The sequence below is a fragment of the Tiliqua scincoides genome, chromosome 6 (assembly GCF_035046505.1).
Source record: "Tiliqua scincoides isolate rTilSci1 chromosome 6, rTilSci1.hap2, whole genome shotgun sequence".
In the NCBI taxonomy this organism is placed as follows: Eukaryota; Metazoa; Chordata; class Lepidosauria; order Squamata; family Scincidae; genus Tiliqua; species Tiliqua scincoides.
Genome location: NC_089826.1, coordinates 32640527 through 32651804, shown reverse-complemented (window position 1 = coordinate 32651804; position 11278 = coordinate 32640527). Strand labels below are relative to the sequence as shown.

The window sequence follows — 11278 nt, the reverse complement described above, 5'->3', positions numbered from 1 at the left end:
GCCCTATCAATAAATGATATTTATTTAATAAAGAAATAAATTCACCAAACTTCCATGGTACACCTGTGGACCACTTGCGGCAAACTGGTTGAAGTAGCTGAATTAGATAGAGCTGCTATTTTTGGTGGCAACCCCACATTTCTTATATTGCACAGCTCAACTATTCGGCTGCACCAGGTATGACTGCTATGGGATAACAGCGCTCTGTTGTGCTTTCAGTTGTGGAAGCAAACAGCTCTATTCAGCCTTGAAGACAAATCTAGTTTAAAGTTTCCTTTTTTCTAGGTTAAATAAATCACGTTCTTCCAAACTCTCCTCATCTGACTTGTATTCAAAGCCATTTATAATATTTGCTCTTCCCCGAATCCAATTTGTTGCTGACTGTGTTGGAAATGTGATGCTCAAATCACCCCAAGTATTTTAAATTAGGTGTGATGTGCTTAGTTGCTACTGTGCCTCTTCTTCATGTGGCTTGGATACTGGGCTTCTTTCTGCTGATTGGGATGTGCAGGGCCCCTCTGAGAAATTGCATTTGTCTTAACAGAAACTAAGCTGGCTTCCCTTGAAAATTCTCAGATGTTTCTACTTGGAAGGGACCTTGGAATTCATTGTGAATTTCACTTTTTTGAAATGTTGGTGCTAACCCTACAAAACAACCTGAGCCCTCTTTACCCCATTGACAGGGATCTCCTTGACATCAGGATACATGCCTGTTTCTCCCATTATTTCTTACAGATATAGAGGGACAGCGAAGGTTTCAGAAACTGCCTCCAGTTGGCAGACCAATCCATAGTGATGTAAGGACAATTCTGGCTTGTTTCTTCTCCAGTGGAAAAGACACTTGGTCGAGTGGACAGTACTTATCCTGCCACTTAGCCCATGACTCCATTGTCCAATGTTGTACCTGATGGTTGGCAATCTTCAGTCTGGAAAGACTATGGTATAAGCCTACAGTACCCGGTATTCCCAGGTGGTCTCTCATACAAGTACTAACCAGGCCTGACCCTGCTTAGCTTCTGAGATCAGATGAGATCAGGCATGTGCAGGGTAACAGTTGCTGTAGTGTACCTGATGATTAGACAACAAAATGGAGTTTTCTCTACCGAAATCCTAACAGTGTTTTGAACATTTAATTCATCTGGAAAAGTTTCAGACAAAGACAAATATAGTAGGTCATTATTTGATGATGGTCATGTTCACCAGAGGCCATCAAGAGGACCAGGCTCCCATCTTGTTTCTAGCCAAGTTCCATTTATTATCAGAGGTTACAAATAATATGCTGGTTTTTATTTCTCACTTTCGGTTAACAAATACCATATAATTGTGAGGTTTTTCATACTCAGGTTTCCAAAACCTCCAACAGATGTCTTGCCAGCAGCAAAGATGATTAAAGCTTTATATGTTTATAACAAACTACTCTGCTGAAAATATGAAAGAAGACCTGACTGTGCCTAAGCCTTTTGGGCCTGTCTTATTAGAAAAGGGTTTCCTTTTGGAACAAGCCTTGGAAAAACAATTCCGTACTATTGCACATTGACTGGGAAGAAGATTTAAAGCTCCGATTCTGATTCTTTGGAAATGTTATCAAGCATTTATGAAGCCACAGATCTCCATCTTGTATTTCTTCTGGTCAATGTGTCTGATGACCTTTTAGGAAAGTCAGACTGTAATGTAGCCTCACCTAGTAGGAGGGTTTGTAACAGCAGAAGGTACCTGTGACCTTTGCTTATTCAGCTCCACAACCCTCAACCATCCAAAGGTCTCCTCGTCCCTCAAACGATTCTGTCCTTTCTCTTTTGCTTTCCTTTGTGCTTGGAACCACTCCCTAGAGCATCTGCAAGGTATTTCCTTTCTTCATTTAAATCCTGTATTAAAAATTCTCAAAATTGTTCTGGTTCTGTTGGTACTTGATCGAGGAAGAGGCTCATTTAGCTTAAATTTTTGAATAGATATCAGCAGGTGGCCTTGAAAGTACTTTTAAACCATCTATTCCCATGCATGTCTAGCTAACTACTTACAGCCCAATTCTATCTGGTTATGGCACATAGGATTCAGGGCTACCCACAAACCGTCTGCGGCATCCTATGCTCCATCTGGGGATAAGACTGGTTGAGATGGATAAGAGGAAAAATACTTACCTTCCTGGCTGCCACATGGTCCCCAATGGGACTCTTCAGATCTATGCCGGCTCTGTTGCTGGCATAGCTCTGAGGAGCCTGCTGGGAAGGCATGCGTGCCCTGCGGTCTGGGTTTGGGATCTGGCAGTTGCTTATGGTTGAACTGCTCCCAAAAATTTATTTTTAAAAAGCAGTTTTGTGGGGCTTTTTTGTCAATGAACTGAAAAGTGTGGTATGGATATCTTAATAAAATGAATCTATACTGCATGCCTCTCGGTCTAAACCAAAATATGTGATTCGTTTTTTACTTGTGGAAGCATCATGTATAAAAGGAATGACAGCCATTATCTGTAAATGATTTCTTTTCCCCCTTCATGATGCTCTTTCATTATGAATAAGAGGACAGAGTGGGAAGCCTGTCTGCAATCACGTTTGGCTGAAGCTTAGAACAGCAGCATGGGGGGAAAAGTGATGAGACGCGGAAGATATAAACAGAAGGAACAGTCATTGTTTAGGGCTTGGAAGTGTGAATACTGATGTCTATGGCAAACAGAGCTGCACTGTTCAGCACAGTATTGAGAATATCAACATATAATAGGTTTTTTTTTAAAAAGAAAATTTCCCCCCCCCCAAATTCCAACATCTGCATTCAATGAAGTGTTTAAGGTTGAGTCCAAAGAAGGCCCACAAGATAACAATCAGATTACATACTTTGCATTCGAATGACAATGATTTGTGGACACTGTTTCCATCTTTATTACATTTATCATCCCAGGAATGCACAAGATTGTGCCAGTGTGCATTCTTAACACTTTTTTTTTTTGTTGGGTGGACTGGATCCTCCATCATTCGTCTTTCTCACAATAAATGGAGCCAAACATGAAAAGCGTTGCTCAAGAACTTCATTACATCTGTTATTTTTCACATAATCTTGTAAGATTTCACACGTTTACAAAATAGCAGGCTAAGAAGAGGAAATGCACTGTGGATAGGAAAAAGTGTTTTGCCAAGGACAGTTGTTTACAGCTCAATTTGATTGTTCTGCCGTAGTGACAATACTGAGAGTGAGTTGCTTCTCTTGCTAGAAGTGGCTTCTCTTTCTAAGGATATACCATATCTGATATGCTGCTTGCTGGGTGAGGGGAGATAGTACTGGAACATCACCCCAGGTATCAGGAAGTCTTAGGCCAGTCCTGTTTACTGTACTTCCTGTCAGCGCAAGTCCACCCCTTCCTGGTGCACCTAATTGCAGTGATGGCCCCCTATTGGATAAAGACTGAGTTGGTTGTCCACAGTCTTGTCTTTTTTTTTTCCTGCCTTCTCTATGCATGCAGAAAAGGCCTGGTTGCCTTAATAAATTTGGGTAGAGACTGATTAATACAGCTTTTCAAATGGTGTATGAATGGAAGTTCATCACACAATCCATTGATGTAAATCCTAGTTAAGCTTATTATTTTTTAAAAAATGTATATGCTGCCTTTCTACCAAGGTGAACTTTCAAGATTTTACAGAAATGTTTGAATGCTTTGTGTGTTTGCAGGATGAGTTCCTTTCTGTACTCAACTGAGGCTGTTACTTTGTCTCTGGGTAGTGGTTTTTCCATTCAATGTTTAGAGATGGCCTTCCAAATGACAGGAGCATCTGGAACTTGCATTGACTTTGGTGCTCAACAGATGCCAAGACCCTCTTATGGTTTAGGGACACTCAGAAACTTCCAGCACCTGGCCATAAGGAAGATTTGAGATTGCCTTGAGGCCAATAATTTACTGGCATCATAAATAATCTCACAAAGAAATAGAATTGGATGAAGAATATCCTTCCATGGAAAGAATGAATCATGTGAGATTCAGTGACAGGGCTCCTTAGCTATAAGGAACTAATGGTCCATGGTTCCTTGCACATATCATAATGAATATTATAAGGTAAATAATGCTGGAATTATTCAGCATTATACGTAATATACAACAAATATACAACAAATACAACAAATATAAACATATTATAATGTTTATTCCAGCATAAACGTGCTGGAATCCCTAGCATGTATGCACTACTGAAACAGAGACGCCTGCGTTGGCTCGGTCATGTCGTGAGAATGGATGATGGCTGGATCCCAAAGGATCTCCTCTATGGAGAACTCGTGCAAGGAAAGCGCCCTACAGGTAGACCACAGCTGTGATACAAGGACATCTGCAAGAGGGATCTGAAGGCCTTAGGAGTGGACCTCAACAAGTGGGAAACCCTGGCCTCTGAGCGGCCCGCTTGGAGGCAGGCTGTGCAACATGGCCTTTCCCAGTTTGAAGAGACACTTGGCCAACAGTCTGAGGCTAAGAGGCAAAGAAGGAAGGCCCATAGCCAGGGAGACAGGCCAGGGACAGACTGCACTTGCTCCCAGTGTGGAAGGGATTGTCACTCCCGAATCGGCCTTTTCAGCCACACTAGACGCTGTTCCAGAACCACCTTTCAGAGCACGATACCAGAGTCTTTCGAGACTGAAGGTTGCCAACTAAATAATGCTGAGGCAAGTATCAATATGCCATCAGCATTTTCCTGCAAGAAAAGCACATTCTCAGATTATATAGTATATTTCATAGGGAATGTCAGGAATCTTGATGAAGGTAGGGAAATGGGAAGGTAATTTTCCAAAGATGGTTGATATGTGAACTCATGAATTTTCAAACCATGAGGTTGTGATAGATCCTGCTATTGAATGTTATGGTCAAGTTCAGCAGCAAATGCTTTCCATTCAGCCTTTTGAAAATTCCATCAGGGCTTAGGAATCAATCTTACCATTGGGATCTGCGCACCAACACTTAGCAGCACTGGTCTGTGCTGACTTCCAGGAAAATCTAGGAGTACTCTTTTATAACAGCATTAATAGTCTACTATATGCATCTCAGGAAACAAAACACTAATCAGGGTTATAATCCCTGCTCCATCTGGCTGAATGAAATGATCCTCCTATCAGACAAGGTAATGGTTAGATGATGATTGTCTTCTTCTGCTGTCTTCTCTGAGACCCTTAAATTGCTAAGAGGAAGCATGAAATGACATAAGGAATGAAGGAGGACTGTGGTTAAGAGCCTGAGCTAGGATGTCTCGGGTTTGAGTCTTACCTCAGCCATAAACTCACTAGGAGCCCAAACATCTCCCAGTATTGGTGACAATCTAGCCATGCCAAGAAGGCTCACACTGCATCCAATGGTGGTGGTGATCAGAAGGTCTGGGAGCGGCAAAGGAAAATATTTTACCCATACCTCTCCATAGCCCCCCTCAGCACCAATGGATCTCCTCAGACCTACACCAGCTATACAGCTATATAGCTGATATAAGTTTGAAGAGAGAAAAGGGAAGGGACTGATCGAGAAAGGGGGGGCTAGGATCCTGGCACATACAGTTGCCACTTGGATCCACCCTTTTCCTGCTCTGATCCATTCCCTCTCACCCTGAAATTCCTCCAGTCCTCCCTTTCTTGCCCCTGACATAAACTTATTGAGAGCAGTGAAGCCACTGCTGTGCACACTTCACATCTGCCACCTTGTGGCAGTGGCCCAGAAGCCCACAATGGCAGCCTGGCTTTTGTGCCACTGCAATGGACCTTGCAGTGACAGAACATGAGTGCAAGGCCCAAATAGGACTGGGCCACAGGTAGCTTAGGACAAGCCATTATCTCTTCGGGCTCAAGCTTGTTCTAATTCTAATTAGTGGGCAAGGTGCAGTTCCCCATCTGAACATGATGCAGAACTGTAGCTGATGTGGAAGCGGTCACTGATTAACATTACAGCTGAACCAGGCTTGTGTCCTTTTAGCATGCTTTCATGAAAATTTTGGGCTTATTATAACACAACACTCCATGTACAGTCGTCCCCCCCATATTCACGGAGGTTACATTCCTGTTGCCATCATGGCTACCATAGATAGTAGCAAACCCTAGAAGAAGTGGTTCACAAATTCCCCCATCATGCCTTATCTGTCACTGTTTGCAGTCCTCCTGTAGCTTAACATTGCTTTGTTTTCAGCCCTCCAATCCGCTTCATGTTAGCGATTCCTGGTTCCTGTTAGTTTTTGCAGACAGCACAGAGACAGCCAGACACAGGAGACAGCAACAGGAGGGCTGCCATCAGAGACGTATAAATTGTGCAATGGTGGGAAATTTGTGAACTGCAGATAAGTGAAACTGTGGATACCGTACCTGCAAATATGGGGGGAGGGAACTACTGAATACCCAAATTCTGTGTTGATGATTTCTTTCTTTTGATGGATTTCCTTTGTGAGTGCAGTAGAGCTGAAAAACGGACTACTTTCATGTAACAAGGCCTTGAGCTCTATTCATTTTTATATGTGCTTTCCACATTTGTAGGCTAAATTGTGGAGAAGCATTCCTCCCACTAATTGAGTGTAACCTCGTTAATGCTTTGGACCCTCAGGACTTTCAATAGTGCTTGCATTCTTCAGGATAATTTAATGTGGTCATATAACTCTTAGCATTTGAATGTGTCCCTGAAGCATTCTGTGAGTGTATTAACAGATTTTGGCCCCAGGTATGTTAAAAAGATCCAAACTGCACCACAGAAGTGATAATTGAAGGAAGACTAGACGATTTCTTGATGTTTCTTCTAGGGCACTCGAAAAATGTTTTCTTATGCTCTTGAGTAGTATGTTGCAGGTACTTGTCATAGTACTTTAGACCAGGGGTGTCCAAAGTTTTTGGCAGGAGGGCCACATCATCTCTCTGACACTGTGTCAGGGGCTGGGGGAAAAAAAGAATTAATTTACATTTAAAATTTGAATAAATTTACATGTATACATAAATGGATATATTAAATATGAACTTATATGAATGAATGATGGTCTTGCAATAGCTCAAGGCCTATAAAAGGCCTTGCACAAAGCAAGGCTGGCCTTTCCTTTGCTGCCTCTACTGCATCACAGACATGAAACAGTAAGCAGTGGAGGGAGCCCTCATCCCACAGCTCACGTGAGAGGTCAAACAGTAACATCACGCTGAAAGCAGTTGTGTCGGACCAGCGCAGGCTCCAGCAAGTCTCTGGAGTGCAAGACGCTCATTGGAGACTGGGGGCTCCCTGAGGTCTGCATTGGGAGTCCTTGAGGGCTGCAAGTGTTCCCAGGGCTGGGGTTTGGGCACCCCTGCTTTAGACGGTCATCACAGTCAAATATCCAACTTCTCTCCATACTGCTTGTTTTTTCCTACCACTTAGCCATATTCACTTGTACATTTGCCACATCACTTCTTATGTCCAAGTCAGATTGGATCAACTATTTAATGCTGAGCGAGGCTGAAAAAAAGCAGAAAACAAAATATTTTCAAGTAGTTACAGTCTCTTTTCATGGCTTTCTCTTCACATCCGTGGAATGTACTCTTTGGAGAAAAATGATATTTGCAGTCTGTTACTCATATGAATAATAATCCTAATAATTGAGTTTGGTCAATTACCTCTTGCGTGATTTCCTACTTTTTCCTTACTCACTCACATTTGAAAATAAGTAACAGCTGCCTTTTCTGATCCCTTCATTAACAGCAGATTCAAGTTTCAAATAGCTGTTTGTGTACCATTCTTCTCAGAGAATAATTAGAGGATGAGAAACATTTGTTCTGGAAGGTCCGATTCCATTATCACCAAGTTCATGGAAGGTACTGTTTTGACCAAGTGTGGTTTCCCTTCTACTCCAATCAATAAGAGGAAGTTAATCAGGGCCAACCTAGAAATGACAACAATTGAAAGGCTTGCTTTGACCAGTAAGTTGGGGAGGTGGCAAACAGAGAAGGAGTGTCCTGCTGCACCCTACATTGCCCGCTACAACCTGAGTCTGGAGGCTGCCAACGAAGCTGTTTCCGTTGGTGCTGCTATCCTTTTCCTTATCACTGAGGAGTGGAAACAGAATTGAGTCAGCTGTAGCAAAACTCTTCCTCTGGTGCTACTGGAGGAAGGGGGGGGGGAAGCTGCTTCCATCTTAGAAAAGCCTCCAGATGGGCAAGGATAGGCAGTATGTGGCAATCTGGAGCCTGCTTCCTTCTCCCTTACCTTCTGCTCTGGATCACCACTTCTTTCCCCAGCCAGAGTGGAGAGTGGCAGTAAGTGGCAATTCTGTCTCTGGAAGATAAGTGAATTCACAGATAAAGAATTTGCATATAAACAGAACTGATTGTAGTTCTATGGTAAGTCATCAAATGAACGATGGGCATGAATGCAAATACTCATTTTAGAAGTAATGGATGTTTGTTTTATTTTCTGGTAAGATGATGGATACATTCTAGCCAACATATATTTGGTCTTTAGTGGATATTAACCCCTCCACCCCAAAAAAACACCCAAAAACCCTTCTTAATAGTTCTGTCATTTCTGAGGGTTTAACATTCATTTTTAGTGCTTTTATTTTATTCATGAGTCATGAGTAACACTTCTAAACAGGAAATGGTAAGAATTCTCCAAACCCCCCCCCCCCAATTGTTCATGATCTAATACAGTCTTATGCATTAGAATATTTTTTGGGAGTTGGGAATTGTCAGCCAACTTTTAAAACTCCTAGGGATATTTTATTGCTTCAAGGAGGGCCTTTGCAAACCAAATCCTTTGACATTGGTATTGTATGACTAAAGAAATTCTAAGCATTAAACACCTTCCTATACCAAATCCCTGGAGCTTTGCTTTCCATTTACAGTGATTTTTATCCTCCCAAAATTATACTATGCAGAAAAGGAGAGGGGGAAAGGAAATTTCCTGCACATGACTGTGTGTCTTTCTACTCTCAGTTAACAAAAGGCAATATAAGAATTAAATTGGAACCATCGGTATGGAACGTTTACTGATAAAAAAAAGACAAATGCACAAACTCAGAGTGCTCAGAGATCAACATGCTTAACTCCTTTTTAAAATTTTTTGAAATAAGTTGAACATTGTGAGGAATCATGAGGACTTGATCCTTAGCCTCTCTGCCTGTGGGAGAGGCAGCCAAATGGCTGTGAGTTCAAGACGTGCGACAGGGTAGATGGGATGGTGTCAGAGTTTCATTCCAGATGTTAGCAGTGAGGTCATCTAGCATTTGGGTGGATAGAAGTGGGCCTTTATCCATTCCCAGACTCTGAGACCATCTTGCCTGCCTGTTCTTATAGCATCGCTTGTGTTAAGTCATTCTTTTAATGTCCTTGTGGCAGTCATTCAGTCATGGACTCTGCCACTTATCTGTCTCTAGAGCAGGCTTAATTCTCTGCTTCTGGTGCTTTGTTGCCAAGAGCATGTGGGTTGATCCCCATTGGACTGGGTCTTGTTTTGGTGGCCTGCCTTTCAGTTCCTTGCAACTGCTTGATTCTGTTATATCTAAGCAGTCATTCTAACATGCGGTGGTGGTTAACACTGCTGACTAGAATGATTACTGGTTTGGTCTACTTCCTTATGTTTTTATGTGTCCAACTTACATGCTGCAAGCATAGATATGTTTCTGCTGGCCACTGGGAATGTTCTCTTCCCACTCTGTTGAAGTTAGAGGAGAAAGTCAACTCAAACGACACTCATGTCATGTTGCATGCATCACTTGTCTTGTGTGGCAGTGGAACATACGTTGCTATTTTGAGAAAGACATTCTATTGCTTGATTTAATAGATGTTTAATAAGTGCTGTACCTAGACACCTCCAATAATTCTGCTTCTGTATTGCATCAGTTAAAGGCGGGGACAGCTTTACCCCATCTCTCCTTACGTGAGGCAAGGCAGGAAAATACCAGCACCACACTGAATGCTTGGGAGGAATGGGATGGTGGCCGATGAGGCAGCTGTCCCTCCAGACTCAGTTTGCTTAAGCCTCTCATCTTTTCATTGGAATGGTCTGAACCTAGCTGGTTGCCATCGTGGAGCTGGGTAAGAATGGTTTGTTTCTCACTTGATGGGCCTTTGTTGAGGAGCTTTTATGCTGTTCTAAAACATAGAACATGGTGTGGTGGTGTTAGACAGGGCAGTCAGAACTGGAAGGTATAATGCAGGACAGTGAGTAGGAAGAAGGACTTTGTGTGCACCCTGAGATAAGCAAGTCATGGGGGAATGAGAACCAAGCTCAAGAGACTAAATAATAATAATAATAATAATAATAATAATAATAATAATAATAATAATAATAATAATAATAATAATTTATATGCAGTGGGCAGGAGGTCTGGTCTAGAGGGTAGAGCCTCCATTTGCCTGAAGATAACATCCGAAGGTTGCCAGTTCGAGGCCACCGGCACCGTGCGACCTTGAAGCAGCTGACAAGCTGAGCCGAGTTATTCCATCTGTTCTGAGCGTGGGAGGATGGAAGCCAGAATGTGAAACCAGATCAAGAAAGTAACACCTGAATGTTGTGGTTCTTGTAAGATAGAACATACTTTCAAATTGTAAAAATCCCTACCGGGATTTAATCAGCCTGCCTATGTAAACCGCCTTGAATAAAGTCTTGAATAAAGACCAAGAAAGGCGGTATATAAATACCTGTATTATTATTATTATTATTATTATTATTATTATTATTATTATTATTATACCGCTTTTTAACAGAAAGTTCCCAAAGCGGTTTACAGAAAAAAAATCAAATAACGAATGGTTCCCTGTCTCACAATCTAAAAATATGCAAAAGAACACCAGCAGACAGCCATTAGAAAAGACACTGCTGGGGGGACGTGGGCCAGTTAATCTCCCCCTGCTGAATAAAAGAGGAGCACCCACTTGAAAAAGTGCCTCTTACTAGTTAGCAGGGGTGATAGGTTGAGAGATGCTGACTGGTAATCAGAGAAGTGGATTAGCAGCTGATAATCTACAGCAGTTGTTTCCAAACTTTTTAGAGGCCCCAGAGACCCTGCTGCCTGATTTATAAATGCTAAGGGATGTGGCTATAATGGTGATTGGGCAACAGTAAACCCCCCCCCCCCAAGTAGCAACTTGTTTAACTCTTGATGCACATAGCCTAATCTGCTTTGTCAGTTTCATGACCCAACAAAAATTGGGTCGCAACCCACCGGCGAGTTCCAACCCACAGTTTGGGAACCGCAGATCTACAGCTTTGCATGAGATTGCTTAAAGGGGGAATAGGCAGTAGCAGGCTGCATGATGCCCATGCCCAAGGGGGAGAAGCGTCTGGAGATAGGACCCATTGCAGGGTTTACACTTCAATAAA

The 11278-nt window shown here is 42.3% G+C and overlaps 1 pseudogene; it reads right to left on the bottom strand.

Moving 5' to 3' along the window:
• Positions 1-945: 945 nt before the first annotated feature.
• On the bottom strand, positions 946-1065 carry LOC136656512 (5S ribosomal RNA; annotated as a pseudogene).
• Positions 1066-11278: the final 10213 nt, after the last annotated feature.